Source organism: Spermophilus citellus (genome assembly GCF_964194105.1).
Source record: "Spermophilus citellus genome assembly, chromosome: X".
NCBI classification, from domain to species: Eukaryota; Metazoa; Chordata; class Mammalia; order Rodentia; family Sciuridae; genus Spermophilus; species Spermophilus citellus.
This window is the reverse complement of record NC_138190.1, coordinates 65,643,701-65,668,227: the sequence shown is the minus strand read 5'-3', so window position 1 is coordinate 65,668,227 and position 24,527 is coordinate 65,643,701. Positions and strand designations below refer to the sequence as shown.

Sequence of the window (24,527 nt, the reverse complement as noted above, 5' to 3'; positions counted from 1 at the left end):
AATTGGACTATGACACTCATTTACTTAAGACACTTCAAATACTTTAAAATAAACACTCAACCAACTAGTTTGGCTTACACATTCTGGATCCTGGCTATATCTATATCTTTCCCTTCACTTCCTGCTACTTGGTACTTGCATCAATATGCTTTGTCTACAATGACTTTTCTTTCCTGGAATTGTCAAACTTGTTCCCTTCATAGGGTCTTTATGACTGTTGAACCTTTGCCCTTAGATAGTTGCATAGTTTGCTCCTTCTTCATGTTCAGTTCTCATTTCAAATATTATCTCTTCAGTGAAGCTTATGTAAAAGTGCTGAATCATCAAACCTAGCATATTGCCCTGTTTTCTTCTCCTTGAGCACTCATTATTATTTGGAGTGATTTTTTTATGCCCCACATCCCCAATAGAATGCAGATACTGGGAAAATTGCACCTTGTCTGTCTTGCAATGAGAACAATGTCTGGCACATAATTACAATATGTGCTCAATTATTGCTAGTTGAATAAATACATTACTCTTATGGTTCTAGGAGGCCAGGGAAATCCAACAGAATGGACACCAGAACCACAGTTTTCCTCTCTTTTGTTCATCTTGTTTAGGTTCCTTGGCATATATTTCAATGGTACAAAATCCTCTTCAAGACAATATTTTTAGATTTTATCTAACTATTGTCAAAGTTGCCAAATGGGGGCAATACTGTTCCACTAAAGTGCTACAAACTGCCCAAATTGAGCAGAAGTTCTGTTATATAGCTGCTCTGGAATTGAAAGCCACCTTCCTTTCAATGTACCTTTTTAAATTCTTTGCAAAATCACTTTGGGTAGTGTGGAAATTTTAACAATTTTAAATCTTTCAGTCTATGAACATGAGGTATCTTTTCATTTGTATCTTCTTTAATTTCATTCATAAATGTTTTGTAGTTTTCAGTGCAAGTCTTTTTTGTCCTTGGTTTATTCCTAAGTATTTTGTTCTTTTCTTTTGTTATTTGATATTATTATCTTTGAAATGGAGTTATTTCTTTAAATTCCTTTTCAGATTTTCATTCTTAGTATTAGAAATGAAAATGACTTCATGTGGTTTTGTATTCTGCAACTTTATTGAATTCATTTATTAGTTCTAACAAGTTTTTATTGTGTGGAATGTTGTGCTGTGTGTGTGTGTGTGTGTGTGTGTGTCTGTGTGTGTGTGTGATCTTTAGATTTTTCCATATAAATGGTTGTGTCATCTGTGGATGGGGGGTATTTTACTTCTTTCCTTAAAATTTACATGACTTTTGTTTCTTTCTCCTGCTGTTTGCTCTGGCTAGGACTTTAAGTGCTATGTAGAATAGATGTATGCATCCTTGCCTTGCTTCTAATATTACAGGAAAAGCTTTCAGCTTTCTACCATTCATTATTAGGTTAGCTATATTTTCCTGTATGACCTTTATGATAGTGAGGTAATTTCCTTCTATTTCTAGTTTGTTGAATGTTGTTACCATTAAAAAGTGTTCAATTCTGGGCTAGGGTTGTAGCTCAGAGGTAGAGTGCTTGCCTACCACATGCAAGGCACTGGGTTTGAACTTCAGCACCACATAAAAATAAAGATATACCTATAACTAAAAAAATAAAGCTTAGAAACATGTTCAATTTTGTCAAATCCCTATCAAAAATCCCAAAAACAATTTTTACAGAAATTTAAAAAACAAAAATCCTAAATTCACATGGAGCCACAAAGAACCCTAAATAGCCAAGAGAGTCTTGAAAAAGAACAAATTTGGATGCTCATAATCTGTGATTCCAAAATATACTGCAAAACTACAATAATCAAACACTGTAGCATGGGCATAAAGACATATGTATAGACTTATGGAACAGAGTTAAGGCCTAGAAATAAACCCATGTATATATGGTCAACTGATCTTTGACAACGGTGCCAAATCAAAAGGGGAAAAAAATAGCCTCTTCAACAAATAGTGGAGAAATTGGATATCCAAATGTAAAAGAATGAAACTGGATCCTGATCTTACATCAAAACAAAAATCAACTCAAAATGAATTAATACTTTAAATGTAAGGTATTAAACTACTAGAAGAAAACATAGGAAGAACATTTCATGACATTGGTCCAGGCAGGGATTCTTAGATAAGACTTCAAAGCACAGGCAACAGAAGCAAAAATAGACAAATGGGCTTATATTCAAGTAAAAACCTTCTGCACAGCAAAGAAAGCATTCAAGAATGAAAAAGGCAACCTATGAAAAGGAGAAAACACTTGCAAACTGTATATCTCATGAGTGATTTCTCTCCAAAATATATAAGGAACAAATATAAAAACAAATATAAAAAATATAAAAAAAAAGAAAGAAAAGGAAAAGGAAGGAGGAAAGAAAGAATTAAAATGATTTTAAAATGGGCAAAGGTCTTAAACAGACATTTCTCCAAAGACAAGCAAGGGGTCAACAGGCATATGAAAAGATGCTCAATATCATTAATTATGGATGAAATGCAAATCAAAATCACAATGAGATATCACCTTAACAATTGTCAGGATGGCCACTATAAAACAAAATATAACTAGTATTGGTGAGGTTGGTGAAGCCAGTATGAAAAATAGTATTGAGTTTTCTAAAAACAAATTAAAAATAGTACCACTATATGATTTAGTAATTTCCATTTCTGGATATTTATCCAAAAGAGTTGAAATCAGAATCCTACAGAGATATTTGTACTCCTGTGGTGATTGCAGTATTTTTCACAGTAGCTAAAAGGTGGAAACAACCTAAATATGTATTGGTGGATGAATGTTTAAAGAAAATATGATATATACATAAAATGGAATATTATTCAGCCATAAAAAGAATGAAATCCTGTTGTATGCCATAGCACAGATGAATCTTAAGAGCATTATTCTAAGTGATATAAGGCAGTCACCGAAGGACAAATACAGCATGATTCCATTTACATGAATTATCTACAGCAGTCAAAGTCATAGAATTAGAAAGTAGAATAATGGTATCTAAGGGTTAGCAGAAGGTGGAAAGAGTTATTATGCATTTGGTATAGTTTCAGTTATGCAAGATGAAAAAGTTCTAGAGATATTACACAACACTATGTTTATAATTAACAATACTGTACAATGCACTTAGAAAATTAAGATAGATCTCATGTTGTGTTTTTTACCACAATAATCTTAAAAAGTCCTTTGCAAGGCCAAATGGAGAAAAGTGATACATATTTTTAAAATGTGCATACCTTAAGTGCTACTAAGGCAAATAATTTTTTTCATAGCTTTTTAAAGATACTAGTGTTTCTTCTCTGAATTTCATTTGCCCACTTATATTATTATTTTATTACAATACTACTATATGTTGATTTTTTTAATTGGAAAAAGGAAAAATTTTTTAATCAACCTTGTAACCTATGATAGCATTCCTACTACTTTCCATTATATCCCTAATCCTATGTATTCAATAAATATTTTACTTAATATTGCATCCCTAATCCTAGATAGTCAATAAATATTTTGTTTGATACGCAATAGTTTGTATTTTATAGTATTTCTTTTTTTACTTGTACTCAAATATTTTCATAGAATTGTGATCATGGCAAATAAGAGTAATGACTTGTCATAAATATTTTTCTTAGATAACCTTGATGATTTTTTTTTTGGTGATTTGTAAAGTAATGCATAAGCATTATTGAAAACTTGGCAAATCTACACTATATACGCAATAAGAAAATAATTTTTCAACATACAGATAACTATTGTTAACTATTTAATATATTTTCCCTAAATATTATCTATACAAATATTCTATATTCTTACAAATATATATATATTTAACAGAATTAGGACTATACTATATACGGTCCTGCATTGCTTAACAATAGAGATATGTTCTGTGAAATGTGCTATTAGGTGCTTTTGCCAGGGTGAACATCGTAGAATGTACTTAACACAAACTTGGATAGCATAAGTCAACCAGTCAATGTGGCCTGTTCATGAAATCAAGACACTCAACAAACGTAAGATGTATGAATCTGCTGCTGGCATAACATAGCATACTATTTTATAGTAAGCTGGAGGTTTTTTCATAAGTAAAATGAATATACTCCAAAATAGCAATAAAAAGTACAATATAGTAGTATACTTTAAACATATAAACCAATAAGTCATTTATTATTATCAAGTATGATATACTATACAAAATTGCATGTGCTATACTTTCTTTTTAATTTTGTAAGTTGTCAATGGACCTTTATTTATATGTGATGCTGAGAATCAAACCCAGTGCCTCACACATGCTAGTCAAGCACTCTACCACTGAGCTACAACCCCAGCTTTCACATGCTATACTTTCATATGACTGTCAAAGCATTTGGTGTGTTTACAACAACATCCCACAAACACCTGAGTTATGTCTTGCAATACTAGCGCCATTATAATCTTATGGTACCACTATCATATATGTGGTCCATTTTTAAAACTGAAATGTCATTATGTAGCACATGACTGTATATGGCTTTATGTATGGACTTTTAATATTCTTGCATAACTACATCCAAACTATTATTTGAATGATTTTATCTTTTATTTCATCATTTTCTTGCTGTTAAACATTTAGTTTTATTCTATTATATCACTATTATTGAAATTATGGGGCTGGGGATATAGCTCAGTTGGTAGAGTGCTTACCTCAATGCACAAGACCCTGGGTTCAATCCCCAGCACCACAAAAAAAAAAAATATGATGAGATTTAAGTGCAAAAAATATTTTACTGGATTGAAGGATGAAGTCATTAAAAACCTTGAACACTCTTCCCGGAAAAACAATTATAAGTGGTGGAATTTCCTTTGTGTGTGTTACTGGTGATTGAACCCAGGGCCTCACACATGCTAGGTGAGCACTCCACCACTGAGCTAAATCCTCAACTGCCCCCCATCTTGGCTTTTTAATGGTTTGTTTTATTGTTTTTTTGAGACAGGGTCTCTATAATTGCTTAGGCTGGCCTCAAGCGATGATCCTCCTACCTCAAACTCTCTAGTAACTGGGATTGCAGGCATGTGCCACCATGCCCAGCACTTGAAATTACTTTTAAATGACAGTTTAGAGTCTGAAAATTATGCCAAAGAATACAGGAAATGAAGAAATATTTATACAATAAAAATTATGAAAAGTTGGCAAGAACAATGAAATTCTGTGGCACTTTAATTGCTACTGAGCCATGATCAGTTCCCTCCTTTCCCCAGGTAACTCTGGGAGAAACTCTGCACCAGGTAGGTATGGCTCCCAATAAATAAAGTACATTACTGGGGAGGGGCAAACTGCCAGTATTTTTCATCTCCTCTAACTCAGAATTACTAATGTTAGTCCTCATTAATGTGGCCAAGAGACTTCTTTCCTCCACCAAGCCCCCAACTCATAAGGTAGGTGCTCTACTCCAGGGTTTGAAGTACAAAATACTGGGGCATCAGTTGTTGTCACACCAGTGTGTTCACAAGGCAGAGATTCCAAAGTAAAAGGCAAGGAAAGGAAAATAGAGAATGCTTCTCCTTTGTCCAGGGCCCAAAGCAGTGGCTCATAAATTTTTCCAAGTGGAAGGAGTCCATAAAACCAGAAAACTCTGAAGATCTCCACACACACAAAACAAAACAAAACAAAAACAAACCAAAAAAACTGACTATTTCAGAGTGTGAGGGAAATTCAAGCCCAAGGGTATTCTTGAAAATAATATAGATTTGAGTGGTTAGCAATTGCAAAGAGGCTTGTTTCTTTAGGAGAGTAACAAACTAACTCTTAGGCCAACCAGTTTGACAGAGAGAACTAGGGTAATAAATATCTAAGAAGAGCCCATTCAGGGTCAGGAAACAACTCCAAGCACTAAACCTTCTTTTTCCTTTTTCTCAAAACTGGGTCCTCATTATTGAATTGGGACAAGGACCAAGCTTTTGTCAACACCTTTACTTTTTATTTCATATCTTTATATGTTTCTGTACTGTTTAAAAATTTTAGAAGCACATTTCCATATAGAATTGTGCACTTATGAACACAATAAAGAAATCCAAAAAGAAACAGAAGGAAATATACCAAGTTGGTACTAATGATTTTTTAGAATACAGATGAATAGATGATTTTTGTTCTCCCTTCCTCTTTTGCTTTTCTACATTTGCCCAATGTTTCAACAATAAGCACATCTTACTTTAAGATGTTTCAATAAGCCAGGTGCAATGGCACAGGGCAATAACCCAGCTACTTGGGAGGCTGAGGCAGGAGAATCATTGTTCTAGGCCACTGTCTTAAAATGAAAAGGGTTGAGGATATAACTCAAAGATAGAACATTTGCATAGAATGTGGGAAACCCAGGATTCAACCCCAGTACCACAAAACAAACAATTACAACACAAAGAAATGTTAATCATTCCATTTATTATTTAAGGAAGTTAATGGGCCTTCATTTTCCCCATTCATTGTCAAATCACTTTCTAGTCACTGTAAGGAAAAATAGAAAATATTAGAAATGTATTTAAGAAGAAATATTCTACACTTATATGGAGAAAGTGACAAATTTTTACAGAAGATAAATGAGGTAAGTCAATAAAGGGATAAGCTATATACCTGGATGGGAAAACTATTTACCTTAAAGATGATACTGATACTGCTATCAGTTAACAGTGAGAAGTTCTGCTTCCTCAAATGCTTAAGTTTGAACCCCAAGGCGAGCATAGAAAGCAGGTTTTATTTAAAAAATAGTATAGTAGATTTCTCCCAGAGAGAGGGGGGGCCATAGCTAGTTTCCTAGTATCCCAAGAAGTAGGAGCCTCCTGCCCTTTTTATACATTTTAGGTTTTCTTTGTTCTCCTGCCCTCTTCCCTCCTCATCTGGCTACTTCCTTTCCCCATCCCTATACCAGACTAGGCCAAGGAGATGCCCTTGGGATGGCCAAAAGGTGAGAAGCAGATGGGCAGGAAGAGAGCAACAGCCCAGGAGGCATTAATTTATACCTTTTGGAGGAACAATTCCTGGGATGGGTTACCTTAGCAACAGGTTGGAGCAGGAGCAAACTATCTTGGTAAGAGTGGAGGAAGGGCTCTAGAGGTGAGATAAAAAGGAACACAATATTAATTTTACTTAAAAATGAGTAAGTGGGGTTGGGGCTGTGGCTCTGTGCTAGCACACTTCCCTGGCATGTGTGAGGCACTGGGTTCAATTCTCAACACCATATATAAATAAATAAAATAAAGGTCTATCAACAACTAAATACAATATTTTTTTAAAAATTAGGAAGCAAAACTGGACAAGAATATAATTTTAAATCCACAGCACACTACCAAAACACCAACATAGGAACAGGCAAAGTGTATCAAAATGCTATTAGTGGTAACTTGTAACTTTCATTTTTCTCCTTTATGACATTTCTTACTTTTCTTTAATGAGTTGAATTATTTTTGTAATGATAAAAAGGAAAAAGCCTTAAGTTGTCCTTTAAAACTCTCAACAGGAAAATGAACGATTAAAATGAAAAGATAAATTAAAGGGGGAAAGCATCCACTAAAAACACACAAATGTAACTTCAACCTAACAATTTTTAAAGGCCACTTAAAAAATAATAATCTTTTTTCATCTCTCAAATTGGCAGATATATTAAAAAGACATTGTTCAAGGGAGTATCCCAGCTTTCAAGGCAGCAAAAATACACCCATTTCTTTTACTTTCTTTTTTTTTTTTTTAATTTTTTATTGGTTGTTCACAACATTACAAAGCTCTTGACATATCATATTTCATACATTAGATTGAAGTGGGTTATGAACCCCCGATTTTACCCCAAATGCAGATTGCAGAATCACATCGGTTACACATCCACAATTTTACTTTCATTTTTTTTTTTTTTTTTAACGTAGTGGGTGGAGGAAGAAGGGGCTAGTTCTCCTTTTTTGTCATGTTTTGCTGCCACCTAAAGACAACTACATGAAATGCAACTAAGAAATTAATCTGTGACTTGAAAACCACTGTAGAACAGAGCCAAGGAAACTTGATATTCTTTTTGAGACCTTGGCTCTCTGTAGCTACAGAAGTAAAATGGAGATGATGCGGAGCAATTTCCTAGCCTTACATTGCAAATTAGCATGGAAGGGATTCAGATAAATTGAAACAGGTGCATTAAGAATATAGATCAGGGCTGGGGATGTGGCTCAAGTGGTAGCACGCTCGCCTGGCATGTGTGTGGCCCGGGTTCGATCCTCAGCACCACATACAAACAAAGATGTTTATATAATTATAAATGTTTATATAATATAAAATTATATTAAATATAAATATTAAAAAATTTTCTCTCACTCACTCTCTCTTTAAAAAAAAAAACTTTAAAAAAAATCTGGCTTCATTTGTACATGTTTAAAAAAAAAAAAAAAGAATATAGATCATCCTCGGGCCATAAAACAAACTTCAACAATTTTAAAGAACTGAAGTCATTATCTGACCATAATGGAGTCGAGCTAGAAAAGAACAGAGAGACAAGAAAATCTATTCTTACAAAACATACAACAAACTTACAAATAATCAATGGATCAACTGAAAAAGTAAAAGAAAATTTAAAATAAGTGGGACTGAATTAAAATATAATTGCAGCATATCAAAAATGTTTGGGCTGGTACAAAGGAATATCAAAAGGGAAATTTTAGCATTAAGTGTTTATATTAGAAAAAAAGAAGGATCTCAAATCCATAAGCGAAGTTTCTACTTCTAAAAACCAGAAAAACAAAAGCAAAAGAAAACAGAAGGGAACAAATAAAGCGCAGAAGACAGTAAAATTGAAACCAAGAAAAAAATAGAGAAACCCATTCTTTAAAAGATAGTTCTTAGAAGTTTTTTGTGAACTAGGATGTTTGATTAGTGTATTTTAGTTTTGTTTTATATTCTTTTAATCTTTTTATTTAAACTTTTGCATTATATACATTTTTTGTTTATATGTTTTTTATATTTTTGTTTTATATATATTTTTGTTTCCTTTGATTCTCTCTTTTTTAAAATGGCTCCAATTTGGGGCTGGGATTGTGGCACAGTGGTAAAGTGCTCGCCTAGCACACATGAGGCTCTGTGTTCGATCCTCAGCACCACATAAAAATAAAATAAAGGTTATTGTGTACACCTACAACTAAAATTTTTAAAAATGGCTCCAATTTTTTATTTAAGGGGGAGTACATCAAAGGCAGGGATAAGGTTTCAGTGAGGAGTCTTGCTTCTTCTTGTGGCATGGGTTGTTGTGGCAAACAGGTTGATTGGCATTTTAGCAAGCCATACCCATCTCTGAGAGGCTGTGCGGCTCCAGTGGGTCACAGCATCTCTGATGCTGTACTGAACTATTTTTTTTTCTAATTTTGTTTTTGTAGTTGTAGATGGACAGCACACCTTTATTTTGTTTCATTTTTATGTGGTGCTAAGGATCGAATACAGTGTCTCACACATGCTAGGCAAGTGCTCTGCCACTGAGCTATAGCCCCAGCCCTTGAAAACCTTCCATGATAAACACAAATTAAAAGAATCCACAACCAGAAAGCCTGCTCTTCAGAATATTCCCAACAAGATATTCCATGAAGATGAAATTTTTAAAAAGTGAAAACCAGCGAAGGGAGGAACTACACTAAAGGAATAGTCAATCAGAGGAGAAACTAAATAATATTAAAAACTAGAAATAAACCCAAATAACCATGAATACAAGTCATATCTCAATAATAGCTTTGAATATTAAAGGCCTAAATCCATCAATCAAAAGACATAGATTGGCAGACTGCATTAAAAAACAAGACCCAACAACATGGTATCTCCAAAAGACTCACCTCATAGGCAAAGACATCCACAGACTGAAAATGAAAGGATGGGAAAAAAACATACCACTTACATGGATCTCAGGGGTTTCTAGCCTCTAAAATAGAACAACTTATATAAGCTTTTCAATTGTACTCATACGATTGTAATGTTGCCTTAATACATTTTTAGCATCTGAAGGGTTGTTTTGATAGCTCCCTTTCCACTAATATTTTTTCTTGATTTGACTTGTTAGATTTTTACCAACTTTTAGTTGTATTATTTCTTTTCTGTTTCACATATTTCTGCTCCTACTCTTTATTTTTTCCTTCCTACGACCTAATTTGAAAATAATTTGTTAATCTAGCTTTTTTCTGATACAAATACTTTGTTACAAGTGTTCATCTGAGTACTATTTCATTCCAAAGATTCTGATATTTTAAGCTTTAATTATCACTTAGTTCAAAGCACTTTTTATTTGCTTTTCTTGTGCTTCCTTATTTGATCTGTGAGATATTTATAAGTGTACCATTTAATTTTAAAGTAGTTGAGACATGGGGGTGGGGTTCTATATATCTTAAAGTGATTGATTTCTAATGTAATAAATCATGCAGGAAACAACAGTCTGCATGATTTCAAAATTTTAAAATTTCTCAAAGCTTATTTTATGACAGAATATATTCTATCCTTATTAATTTTCTACTTGTCATTTTTGTGTATAGTTCTCTATAAATAACAAGTAGTTCAAGGGGGCTGATAGTGTTGTTAAGCTTTCTATATCACTACTTCTTCCAGGAAAGTAAGAGGGCTTAAAATCTCCAAATATGATTATGGATTTGTCTTTCTAGTTTTATTAATTTTTACTTCATGTATTTTGAAATTTTGTTATTAGGTACATACACATTTAGGATTATTATACTTTCTTGAAGAAGTTATCCTATTATGGTTATGAAATGTTCCTCCTTATCTCTGAAAATACTTTCTCTTTTTTTAATACTTTTTTTAGTTGTAGTTGGACACAATATTTTTATTTTATTTATTTTACGTGGTGCTGAGGATCGAACCCAGTATCTCACACGTGCTAGGCAAGCACTCTACCGCTCAGCCACAATGCCAGCCCCTGAAGATACTTTTTCTTGAAATTTATTTTATATTAATAGTTCTACTTCTGACTTCTTATGCTTATTTTCCTCTTCTTTTGCTTTTAACCTATTAGTGTACTGATATTAAAGTGTGATATATTGTTTGCCTTTTACACATGTTGAATATTTATACCTTTTAATTATAATATCTAGTTCATCTATATTTAAATTAATTATTTTCAGTGGAAAATTGGGTAAATCATAGGTTTGATGATGTAATATTTTGGAAAATGGGTTGAATAAGTTCCTGCTGTCAGGCTCAGGGAGAAGATTGTTGGAATGTTTTTCTTGCGATCATTCATTCTCTCATTTATCATGTGGCACACAGCAACAGATTTATTTTATTGTTTGTTAACATTTTTTATTTTGCAAATAAAAAATAATATATAAAGATAACTCTTAGAAAAGATAATTAAAATTTATAAACTTGTAGGAAGACTTGACAAAATAGATACAAATTACTTTATCAGATATAATACAGAGGATATCCTTATGGAATCTTCAATCATTATAAAAAGAATTATTTTATTTTTTATTAGAGCATTATAGTTACACACAGTAGTTGGGTTCATCTTGACAAATTCATACATTCTTGGAATTAAATTTCAGTTCATGTCCCCTCTTTTCTTCTCATCCTTCCTCCCTCCATTCACCTCTCTCTACTGATCTTCCTTTAGATCATGTATTTATTTATTTTTTATTGGTTCTCTCCACTTATACATAAAGGTGAAATTACCTGTGGTATGTGTACATAGCATGATTTTTTAAAATCCATTTTGTGTTTTCTCCACTTTCCCATCACCTCCTTTCCCTCTCCATCTCCTTCTTATACTTTACTGATCTTCCCTATATCATTGATACCTGATCCTGCCCTCCAACTTTCCTTTATTTTGCTCTAGCTTCCACATATAAGACAAAATATTTGACCTTTGATTTTCTGAGATTCACTTATTCCACATAGTAGGATGTTTTCCATTTTCATTCATTTACCAGCAAATGTCATAATTTCATTATTTTAATTGGCTAAGTAAAACTCCATTGTACATACATGCCACAATTTCTTAATCCATTCATCTACTGAGGGGCATCTGGGATGATTCCATACTTTGGCAATTGTGAACTGTGCTGCTATAAACATTGAGGTGGCTGTACCACTTTAGTGTGCTTTTATTAGTTCTTTTGGAAAAAGAATATGGAGTGGGACAGGTGGATTATACACTGGTTTCCATTCCTAGTTTTTTTTTTAAAGGGATCTACATAAAATATCTTTATTGATTTTTGTTTTGATGGCCTGTCTATTGGTAAAAAGGGTGTGTTGAAATCACCCAGTATTATATTGGGGTCTATTTCAGATTTAATGCCAAGGAGTGCTTTTCTTGTTCCTGTTTTTAGAGGAAATGCATTCACTTTTTCTCTGTTCAGTATAATGTTGGCTTTGAGTTTGTCACATATAGCCTTTACAATGTTGAAGTAAGTTCCTTGTATTGGTGACTTTGCTGGTATATTTAACATAAATGAGTGCTGCATTTTATCAAAGTCCTTTTCTGCATCAATTGAGAGGATCACTTGATTCTTGTTCTTAATTCTATTTGTACAGTGAATTACACTTATTGATTTGAAAGTTAAACCAACCTTGCATACATGAAATGAAACCCACTTGATCATGGTGTATTATCTTAATTTTTTAATGTGGTTTGCTACTATTTTATTAAGGATTTTTACATCTATGTTCATCAGGGATATTGTTCTGTTGTTTTCTTTCCTTGATGTGTCTTTGTCTGCTTTTGGTATCATGGTTATACTAGCTTCATGGAATATATTTGGAAGTCTTTCTTCCCTTTTAATTTCATGGAATACTTTGAGGAAGATTCCAATTAGTTATTTTTTGACAATCTAGTAGAACTCAGCCGAGGGCCCATGTGCTCTTGGCTTTTCTTTGTTGGAAGACTTTTAATTGCTGTTTCAATTTAATTACTTGATATTAGTTTATGTTTTCTATATCTTCCTGGTACAATTTAGGCAGGTCATATATGACTAGAAATTTGTTGATATCTTCCATTTTACTGGAGTATAATTTTTCAAAATAGCTTCTAATGAGCCTCTGGATTTCAGAAGTATCTGTGCTTATATCTCCTTTTTCAACTCTAATTCTGTTAATTTGGGTCTCTATTACTTTTAGTTAGTTTGGCTAAAGGTTTATCAATCTTATTTGTCGTTTCAAAGAACTAAATCTTGTTTCATTGATCCTGAAACAATATTGTTTTTTTATTCTCAATTTCATTAATTTTAGCTCTGATCTAAATTATTTCCTGCATTTTCTGAGTTTGGAATTCCTTTATTCCTGCTTTTCTAGGGCCTTAAAGTAGAATATAAGCTTATTTATTTGGTATATATGTTCTTTTAATGTAGGCATTCAATAATATGAACTTTCCTCTTAGAACTGCTTTCCTACCATCCCAGAGATTTTGATATGTTGTATCTATGTTCTCATTTGATTCTCAGAATTCCTTCTCTCATTTATTTAATCCAGTCTTCATTTAAAAGAGTATTATTTAATCTCCACATGTTTATGTAGTTTTTATTATTTTTCTTGCTATTCATTCCTAGTTTATTCCATTAAAATTCAGTAAGATGAACAGGATTATATAGACTCTTTTGTATTTGCTATAACTTACATTTCTACCTAGAATATAGTCTTTTTTGGAAAAGGTTCCATGAGCTGCTGAGAAGGTAAATTTAGTTGTTTGAGTGTTAAATATTCTATAGATGTGTATTAGGTCTGTTATGGTTTGTATGTGTGGTGTCCTCCAAAAGCTCATTATGAGACCATGAAAAACAGTTCAGAGAAAAAAATGATTGAGTTGTGAGAGTGAATTAATCTCTTGATAGGGATTAACTGAGTGGTAATTGAAGTGGTAAGGTATGGCTGGAGGAGGTGGGAATTAGGGCGTGGCTCTGGAATATAGATTTGTAATTGGAGAGTGCTCTCTCTCTCTGCTTCCAGATCATCGTGATGTGAGCTGCTTCCCTCTGCCACACTCTCCCACCATAAAGTTCAGCCTCACCTCGAGCCCTGAGGAATGGAGTTGGCCATCTATGGACCAAGACCTCTGAAACTGTGAGCCCTCAAATAAATTCCTCCTCCTCTATGATTGTTCTGGTCAGGTCATTTACTCACAGCAATGAAAAAGCGAAAACAAGGTCCATTTGATTTATAGTATTACTTAGCTTGGAAATATCTTTATTGATTTTGTTTTGATAACTTGTCTATTGGTGATAAGGGTGTGTTGAAATCACCCAGTATTGTATTGGGGTCTATTTCAGATTTAATGCCAAGGAGTATTTTTTATATATATTGGGAGTGCTGACGTTTAGGGCATATATATTTACTATCATTATATCTTCTTTTTTTAAAAACTAATTTTTTTTAATGTTGATGGATCTTTATTTTGTTCATTTATTTATATGTGGTGCTGAGAATCGAACCCAGTGCCTTGCACATGCTAGGCAATCACTCTACCACTGAGCTACAACCCCAGCCCTAAAAACTAATTTTTATACCTTTATTTTACTTATTTGTATGTGGTGCTGAGGATTGAACTCAGCGCCTCGCACATGCTAGGTAAGCACTCTATTGCTGAGCCACAACCCCAGCTCTCATTATATCTTCTTGTTGGAATTTTCCATTTACCAGGATGTAGTGGCCTTCTTTGTGCCTCCCAAATAATTTTTGCTTGATATCTGCTTTGTCAGATATGAGAATATCTGGTTTTCAGATGCCTGCATGTTTGCAGACTCCATTTGTATAGAATATTTTTTTCCATTCGTTTACCTTCAGTCTGTGTCTTTGCCTATGAAATGAGTCTCTTGGCTGAGGTTGTAGCTCAATAGTAGAGCACTTGCCTAGCATGTGTGAAGCACTGGGTTTGATTCTCAGCATCACATATAAATAAAAGTCCATCAACAACAACAAATACACACACACACACACACACACACACACACATATATTTAAAGAAAAAAAAGAAACGAGTCTCTTGCAAACAGCATATAGTTTGATCTTGTTTTTGATCCATTCTGCTAATCTATGTCTTTTAATTGGGGAGTTGAGACCATTTACATTCAGTGTTAGTCAGGATGTTAGTAGTTTTCTGCCATTCTGATTCTTTGCTATATTTAATTGTCTTGATTTTCATTGAGATGATTACTCTTCTACTAATCTTCTTTGGGAACTTTAAGATTTGTTTTTGGGTTCCTCTGTGTGCAGTTTTTTTTTTCTCTCTTTTGTGGTACTGGGGATTGAACTCACGGCCTTGTACATGCAAGGCAAGTGCTCTACCAACTGAGCTATATCCCCAGCCCTGTGAGCTGTTTATATTTAAGTATTCTTTATACTGCTAGCTTGGTGGTCATAAATTTGAAATTTCAGCTTATCGTTGTCATGGGAAGTTTTTATTTCCCCCTCAAATTTGAAAGAAAGCTTTGATGAGTACAGCAATCTTAGTTGGCAATTATTTTCTTTTAGAGCTTGCAATATCTCATTCCAGGCTCTCCTTCATTTTAGCGTCTGAATTGGGAAGTCAGAAGTGAGATTTACTGGTTTCTTTTAAATGTGACCTGATATTTCCCTCCTGTCCCTTTTAATAGTTTTTTGGAGAGCTTCTCATCTGATTTGGTCTATTTAGGATCCTGTATACCTCCAGTACATTTATGTCTATCTCATTTCTGATACTGGAAAAGTTTTCTTTTACTCTATCATTGAAAATGTTCTTGATGTTGTTAATGATTTTAGCTTATATCCCAATTATTCTCAAGTTGGGTCTCTTGATGTTATCACAGAATTCTTGTATATTTTGGTCAGTTTCTACTAATTTTTCCCTTTATTGCATACTATGTGTTCAACTTCATGTACCCTGTCTTCAAGGCCTGAAGTTCTATATTCTATGCAGTGTAATCTGTTGGTGATGATTACAAGTGAGTTTTTAATTTGATTACGTTTTTCATTTCCAGGAATTCTGATTGGTTTCTCTTTAATATTTCTATTTCTTTACTGAAATGGTCTTTCATTTCCTGCATTGCTTTCTTAATTAATTCATTAGCTCTCTTTTATTTCACTAAACATTTTTTAAGTTTTTTTTAACGTTAATTTTATTTTTGTTTTATTTTTATATGGTGTGGGGGATTGAACCCAGCGCCTTGCTGCACGAGCGCTCTACCACTGAGCCCCAGCCCCAGCCAAATTTCACTGAACATTTTAATAATCAGTTTTTGCTGGGCACAATGGAGCATGCCTATAATCCAATTGGCTCAGGAAACTGAGGCAGGATGGACACAAGTTCAAAGCCAGACTCAGCAACTTAGCAAAGCCCTAAGCAATTTAGTAAGACCATGTCTCAAAATGAAAAGTAAAAAAGGGCTAGGGTTGTATCCAGGGATCACTGGGATCAATCCCTGGTACCAACAACAACAACAAAAAATCCGTTTTTAAATAACCTTTCTCTGGAATTTTATCCCTTTCATATCTGGGATTCTTTGTTAGGGGATTATAAATTTGGGAGTGGGGTGAAATTTGTTTGCCTGTTTTCTCATGTTTTCCAAAGTCCTAAACTTGTGCATCAATTGAAATGGATTCCCCTTTCTCTTTTATATGTATGTCCTTTTGTGTGTAGTTACTGTCTCTTCTGGGATCTCTTTCAATTTTTGATATATGAGTAGATGTAAAGGGGTGGAACGCGAGTCTCCCTCTGGTTGTTCCTCCTTGGGGCCTGGTTATTAGTTTGGGAGTTTTATCTCCCCAATTCTATGAGTTGAAGTAATGTCAGGGCTCAGGTGGGTCTAGATCATGTGTGGGGTGAGATTCACTTTTGCTTGGCTGAGTTGTGAGGATTTCTCGGCATCAGGATCACTACTCTGTGATCTCAAAGTGTCCCAATCACTTTCCAGCCCCTTTTAGGGGAAAGGGGGAGCCAGGGACAGCCCTAATGTCAGCAACAGATGTACAGCGCTAATATAAATATTCAATGTCTACTTTGAAATCTACAACACTAATTACTATCTATATAGGAATGATGGGATTAGCATTTAACATCAGTACCAACTATAAATAACTGTGAATTAGATTGGACATTTAACAGTAGGTGTCTACTATGTCATCCACTGTATTTATAATCACAACATAAATGGAATAGGAAATATATAAACTGCATAATTCTGTTATTTAGTGGGATTTTGGCTCTTTTTTTCTTTTTTGGTATGAGGGGTTGAATTCAGGGGCACTCGACCACTGAGACACATCCCCAGCCGTATTTTGTACTTTATTTAGAGGCAGGGTCTCACTGAGTTGCTTAGAGCCTCCTTTTTTTTTTTTTTTTTTTTTTTTGTGGTGCTGGGGATTGAACCCAGGGCCTTATGCATACAAGGCAAGCACTCTACCAACTGAGCTATATCCCCAGACCCTAAAATGATTATTGCATTTTTTGTGTGTGTGTGGTGCTGGGGATTGAACCCAGGGCCTTATGCATGCAAGGCAAGGCAAGGCAAGCACTCTACCAACTGAACTATATCCCCAGCCCTACTTAGGGCCTCACTAAGTTGCTAAGACTGGCTTTGAACTGGTGATCCTCCTGCCTCAGCTGCCTCAGCTGCCTCAGCTGCCTCAGCTGCCTCAGCTGCCTCAGCTGCCTCAGCTGCCTCAGCTGCCTCAGCTGCCTCAGCTGCCTCAGCTGCCTCAGCTGCCTCAGCTGCCTCAGCTGCCTCAGCTGCCTCAGCTGCCTCAGCTGCCTCAGCTGCCTCAGCTGCCTCAGCTGCCTCAGCTGCCGGGATTACAGGCATGCACCACCACACCCAGTGATTTCTACTTTTTAAATAAGAGAAAATCAGGAAGATGAAAGAAAGTTTGAGATACTTAAGAAATTGTTCATAGGAGAGGCAGGAGATACCAGATGTCAACTGTAAAGAGGGATACAAATTAACTACAACTAAAGAATGAAGGAAAGAAAGCAAGAAGGAACAAGAAAATCTGCCTATTAGAGAAAAAAGTAAAAAAACGGGAGATAGGAGGGACAGGAACCAAGGTATGAACCTACAACTCAAACTCTCATATAATTATACCCCACCGATTCAAATAAGACTAAATTATATACAAATGCTATTAACGTGAAGGTAAAAATTATATGAATATATACTTATTTTTTCAAGCCTATTTTCTCAGTATTTTTCAGTGAGAACACACATATACACATACAAAAAATCATGTATGATCAAAAAAAGTGAAAAATAATATACTGATGAAATTATGCTTGAAAAAATTTAGGTTAAAATTTAAGAAGAGAATTAAAAATTTAAAAATGTGAATATAGATAAGAAAGATAAAAGAAAACAAACAGAAATATCTTGGTAAGAAATAAAGGGCCTGTTTCTGTTTTGGTGGTCAAAATTATTGGCAGGAATGGATTTTCATTCTCTATGTTTATTTTTGGCTTTGTAACCGTTGGATCAAAAGCTGGGGGTTATTAAATCACATGTCTTTGTGTTCCTCACCTAGCTGCTAGCCAAGTGTAGTAGCTCTCAGCTTCCAATCTCCCAGTACAGAATAGGATAGACTGTGTAATATTGGTGGATTGTGTAATACCGTAGTGGGGGTAAAGCAGAGTTCTAAATATGACGTTGCAGTATTTGGGGTTTAATGTTGGGTGAATTTTGGAACTCTGTTGGTAGATATTTGGGATTTGGTTCATACCCCCCCATTACTGGAGAAATGCCAGACTCTGCTGGATGTCTAGATCACTGAGGCCTCTGGTAAAATCCACTTTTCCGGTATAGGGACTAACTTTCCACAGGTTTTACCTTGGCCACTCTGAAGGTGAATTACCGCATATATGCCCTGGAATGCAAACACTCCTGAGTGACTGCTATAAGGTGGATTCCCAATAGCTCTTATGGGGTGCCTGCCACAAAGATTTAGTGTTCTCCTCTTTGTATTTGGAGCTTGTATAATGTTTTGTGGCTATTTCAGTCACTCTGAATCAGGCACACTCTGCAGGTGGTAAAATGCTACTGCTGGCAACTTCCTTTATATCAATCATCCTGATTTGTCTCTGCTGGCTGCCCCAGTGTTTACAGATAGTTCCCAGGCTGCACCTACCAGGAATCTCAGTTCAAAATCCCTGCTCCAGGAATCTGAGCAATTTGGGGTTGGTTTCATTCAACTTGTTTCCCCACTGACTCTGTGTTCATTAAAATCAGCCTCCCGGGCTGAGGTTGTACCTCAGTGGTAGAGCACTTGCCTAACATGTGTGAGGCACTGGGTTGGATCCTCAGCACCACATAATTTTATTTATTTAATTTATTATATTTAAGGTATTGTTTCCGTCTACAACTAAAAATATATATGTTTGTGTGTATGAAAAATCAGCCTCTCTCTCTAATCCACAAGTTCCCCGAAGTTAAAAAAAAAAAAAAATTGTTTATAAATTCTCTGCCTGTGCTTCTCCCCTTGCCTCAGTGGCTACCGCAGCTACCAGCCATGCTCTCTCATCTATAACATATATTCTTTTTTTTCGGGGGGCAGAGGCGGTACCAGGGATTGAACTCAGGGGCACTCTACCACTGAGCCACATCCCAGCCCTATTTTGTATTTTATTTAGAGACAGGATCTCACTGAGTTGCTTAGCGCCTCACAGTTGCTGAGGCTGGCTTTGAACTCCCGATCCTCCTGCCTCAGCCTCCCGAGCCACTAGAATTACAGGTGTGTGCCACCGTGCCTGGCTTTCAAAGAGAATTATTTTATGAATAATTATACATTCAAAATTTGATAATTTAAAAGAAATGGACTAATTCTTCAAAGCCTATATACTATCAAACTTGATCAATTCAAAGAGCTAAGGTAAACCAGGTGCCGTGGTACGTGCCCGCAATCCTAGAGACTCGAGAGACTAAGGCAGGGAGATTGCGAGTTCAAAGTCAGCCTCAGCAACTTAGTGAGGTCCTGTGCAACTTAGTAAACCTTGTCTCAAAATAAAACGTAAAAAGAGCTGGGGATGTGGCTCAGTGGCAAAGCCCTCTGGGTTCAATCCCCAATACTTAAAAAAAAAAAAAAAAGAACTAAGGGAAACCATGTTTAATGAACTAAAGGAAAGTATGAAAACCATGTGTAATTAAATAGAGAAAATTTTCTATAATTTAAAGTACAGTAAACGAAATGAAAAATACACTAGAGGAGCTCTACAGCTGACTCAAAACAACTATAATGTGGATGTATCTTGAAACCCTTATGCTAAGTGAAAGAAGCCAAACAAAAGTTCATGTATTATAAAGTTTCATTTATTACCTGGATATAATGACATACACCTGTAATCCCAGCTACTCAGGAGTCTGAGGCAGGAAGATCCAAGTTCCAAGGCCAGCCTCTACAACTTAGAGAGACCTGGCTTCAAATTGTTATGGTTTAGAAAAGAGATGTCCCCCAAAAGCTCATGTGTGAGATAATACAAGAAAGTTTAGAGGTGAAATGATTGGGTGAGGAGAACCTTAACCTAATTAGTGCATTAATCCATTTAAATTGATTAACTGGGTGGTGTCTATAGATACATAAGGTGTCAGTGGAGGAGGTAGGTTACTGAGGGCCTGCCTTTAGGGTACACATTTTGTTCCTGGTGAGAGAAGTGCTGTTTAGAGGTGGCTAGGGCCTAGGCTGCTTTCCTCTGCCACACCTTTCCACCATGCTGTTCTGTCTCACCTTGGGGCCAGCACAATGGATTCAATGAATTCAGCCATGAATGGACTGAGACCTCTGAAACCTTGAACCCCAAATAAACTTTTCCCTCCTCTAAAATTGTTCTTGTCAGGACTTTTGTTCACAGCAATGAAAAAGCTAACTAGAACACAAATTTGAAGGAAAAAAAAAGTAACAGAAGAGCTAAGAAACTTGCCTTTTGAATATAAGAGGCAGAGCTTAAAATGTGCATTTTGGCATGGAAAGTGTCTTCTTACCTTAAATGTGAATTCAAGTTCCCACTGATTTGAGACTTGAGGTCCCACGACGTATGGTTGGTCCAGAGATAGAGGTTATCGCAGAAGAAGGGATGTCTCTGAAGAAGGGTTCCCAGAGAGAAGGGATAACCTGACTCAGGACCACCGAGGTTCTTGGCATATGAGACAGAAAAAAATTTCAGTACACACCAGTCTAAGGCATAGATAGAGAATTATTTAGAAAAGTAGATATATATTTAATGGAGAATGGGGACAATCTCAAGATAATGCTACCTTTGGAGTAAAGCAAGGAATACACATTCAAGTGAGAATGCTGGCTATCTCCAATGGGAGAGACAGCAACCCATTGGTGTAGGGAATTAATATTAATAGAGGGACAGATGCTAGGGACTGAACTAGAGGTAGAGCTAGGATGGAGTTACATAATTTCATGCCAATTTTCCCTACACCTGCCCACTGCCTTTATGATACAAAGGCAGGGTCAAGGGTACTTCCTTTTAAATTCAGCATTTCTCCCTTTATTCTCAAACACCCATCTCAAGATGAAAAGGGTATGAGGAAGGGAAAGAGGTCTTTTTCCCCTAATGGTCTCTGGGGTTCAAAAATCCTGTAGTCATTGAACTTCAGATTCCATTACAGTATTGCCCTAGCCAGGTGACTTTCAATTGTCAGTGGGCAAGACCTATCTGCCAAAAAGACTGAAAAGAAAGCCTCAGTTTCTTACCTCTAGGGTCTGGAGGATCTGAGTCTCAATCAAGAGTTTCAGTCCCAGCAGAGTATCTCCAGCCAGAGACTTTCAGTTGTCTTAAAATATCCTTCCAGTCATCACGAATCCAAGGCCTACAATAAAGATCTAGAAAAGTAAATATCAATCTGAGTCACAGCACCAAAATGGTAAAGGAAACTGTGTTGTTATTTTGGCTCTGGTGATATTGCATAAAAAACTTTCAGGCAACACATAAAACATAATAAAAGTATACCAAAGATCATTAGAAGGGAAAAAAAAACAGACACTCTCAAAGGTGAAAGTGGGTTCTCTCAAAGAAGATAGTGATTACATGCCACTTTCCTAGTTTTATTGGGGGCCTTAGGGAAGTTTCTAAAGTGTAACCCCAGGAACCACCTCTCAATTTGCAACTGACAATACGATCACATTAGATTAATTCTCTACTGCTATTTTACAGTTGGTGGTCTTTGCTTTTAATTATCCTGTCTTCCTGAGTCCTGGAATCTTTGATCTGTGTATAGCTGTAAAGTCCCAGCTTTACAGTAACTTGTGTTGTTCTTATTGGCAGGGAAGCCCTGACAATAGCTCTGCAGGTTACTGGGTGAGAAATGCAGCATAGCCTACTGATTAAAGCCAATAAGCTAGGTTAGGTAAATTGCTTTTTTTTCCCCCAAAGACAGCATATGGCGGGGGGGGGGGGGGGGGGGGGGTTACAGTATTCCCCTCCTTTTTCCTATTACTCATGTCTGTCTGCTACCTAATAGGTGAAGATGTACTATATGGTGGGCCCATTCCAAACTCATACAGAATTAAAATTCCACTGGCTTTCCCCTAATACCATTGGGGAATATGTGACACACTACTTCTCCCATGACAGCCAAGCAAAGTTCCATACTAACTTAATATGAAAGGAGAAAATCCCAGGGTAAATAGGGAAAGGATTCCAGAAGGGAAGTGTATTAGTTAGCTTTTGTGTGATTGTGACCAAAATACCCAACAAAACAACTTACAGCAGGAAAAGTTTATATAGCGATCGTGTTTTAAGAGATCGCAGTCCATAAACAGCCAAATCCATTGCTCTGAACCTCAGGTGAGGCAGCATATTGGGGGTAAGGGCCCAGTGGAGGAAAGTTGCTCAGCTCAAAGCACCATCGGGAAACTGGGTGAAGCTAGGAGCACCTGGAGGGAATAAAGCAACAAGCATATATTATATTTTGCGGTAAGTTTCTGTTGGTAAAACACAAAACAAACAAAAAGGAAAACAGAAAAAGCCTTTCCACTCATCAAAGCCAGGTAGGATCATTCCTAAAGTCTTCAATAATCATTTCTGGAAGTCCAATCTTACCACTTAGTCTAAACGGAGATACATTCACCACATTTCGTTGTCATGTCACCCCTTTTTATTATCCCTGGAGAGCTAATGCGCATGCTCAACTAGAACGAAAGCGTCCATCTCTGCACTACTCCTCAATATGACCCTCGGGGCATAGGTCTAAGGTCCAACACCCCCCACCTCCGGCCCCGCTCGCTCTCATTCCTCACAGTAAGTCCGGTACCCCGAGGAACAGAAGAAGCCTTTCACGAAATAAGCTCAGGCGGCGAGCTCAAAGGACCACGCCGAATACCGCACAACGCTAATAAAACACATCCACACTGCCCAGCAGCCTGGGCCCTTCTGAGGCCGGAACCGCTGCCTTTGAACAGCCGGAACTTCCTGCCGCTGTTATTATGACTTCCGGGTCGGACTTTAGGAGAGCGCGCCCCCATAGCAAATGGACTTCCGGGAACCGCTACTGGTTATGTGAAGGGGCAACTGGTCAAACCGCAATTGCTTGATCCTTACCATTTATCTTGCCGCAGTACTTCATTGGGTTACTGTGGTTCTAAAGAGCAGAAATCGTGTGGAAAAGGTACATAATCACAGACTTTTGTCGTCTTTCAGTTAAACGTTGACCGTTAGGTGGCAGTAAGAGACCACTGACGAGCGCCGCTCCGCTCCTACCCCGCCCTTCGCGTTTCAAAAAAAAGGGATTCTTTGCACAAAGTTCTTTATTTAAGAGGCCCAGTTTTTCCATCTCAGATTTCTGATTCCCACTTTTAACTCCAATCTCTAGGCCAATCCAATGGACACAAAGGGAACATTAAAAAATATTCTTCTTGTAAGTATCTTTAATTACAAACCTGCTTGTACTTTGTCGCATGTGCAATTTTTTTTAAAGTCAACCGCCAAGTCTCCACCAAAGTTTATTTTAATTCCTTTTGTTATTCATTAAGTGAATCTCATGATGCTGAAGGTATAAGTGTTCATTCAGCACTCAGAAAATATGAATAAGAAGGGAAATTTCGCCCCAATACCCTTCAGCAAAAAGTACCAATCCTACTTCCGTGTAGATATTGCCTTTCACAAACTGGTAGCATAACCATTGAGTATTATTTACATTCGAAGTTGGAATTCTTGCCCAGATCTCCAGGTGTTTCTTGAGACACATTCTACTTACAGTCACAGCTCTTAGGGGTTTGCCTTAACACTCAATTTATTACTAGTTTGGGGTACTGGCAAGGGAGTAAGACTTGTTGAAAATAGGTTGTGAAATAATGAAACAGAAAAACAAAGCTTTATGCTCATGGATCTTTTTATTATCCCCTTTCTTAAAATGGAGAACTATAAAAAAATGCTTTGAAATGGGAAAATTGGCCAATATCTGGTTGTACGTCCACGTGGACAGGATACAATAATGAAAGGGTAAAGTTTCTAAGCTGTAAAGCCTGAGTTAAAATGTAAAGGACTAGGTATTGTAAAGTTTCTGAACTGCACACAGAACCTGAAATTCCTGAGGCAGTTAAGACAATGCCCCACTGACCATTTAGTTGTTTAATAACCT

At 36.1% G+C, this 24,527-nt stretch overlaps 2 long non-coding RNA genes across 8 annotated transcripts in view; one reads left to right on the top strand and one right to left on the bottom strand.

The window, feature by feature from the left end:
* The window catches only part of LOC308638799, a 227,649-nt gene extending 212,075 nt beyond the window's left edge, over nt 1-15,574 (top strand). The window contains exon 3 of the long non-coding RNA XR_014019930.1: nt 13,933-15,574. This is a non-coding gene — a long non-coding RNA (uncharacterized lncRNA). The remainder of the gene's footprint in view (nt 1-13,932) is intronic.
* LOC308638797 overlaps nt 1-23,332 on the bottom strand; it is a 38,970-nt gene extending 15,638 nt beyond the window's left edge. For 2 of the 7 annotated variants that reach the window (XR_014019925.1, XR_014019926.1), the window contains exons 1-4: nt 23,188-23,329; nt 22,656-22,824; nt 21,643-21,771; nt 20,919-21,070 (exon numbers count right to left, since the gene is read on the bottom strand). This is a non-coding gene — a long non-coding RNA (uncharacterized lncRNA). The other 5 variants (XR_014019922.1, XR_014019923.1, XR_014019924.1 and 2 more) reach the window with 5 other exon arrangements.
* Between the last annotated feature and the right edge of the window lie 1,195 nt (nt 23,333-24,527).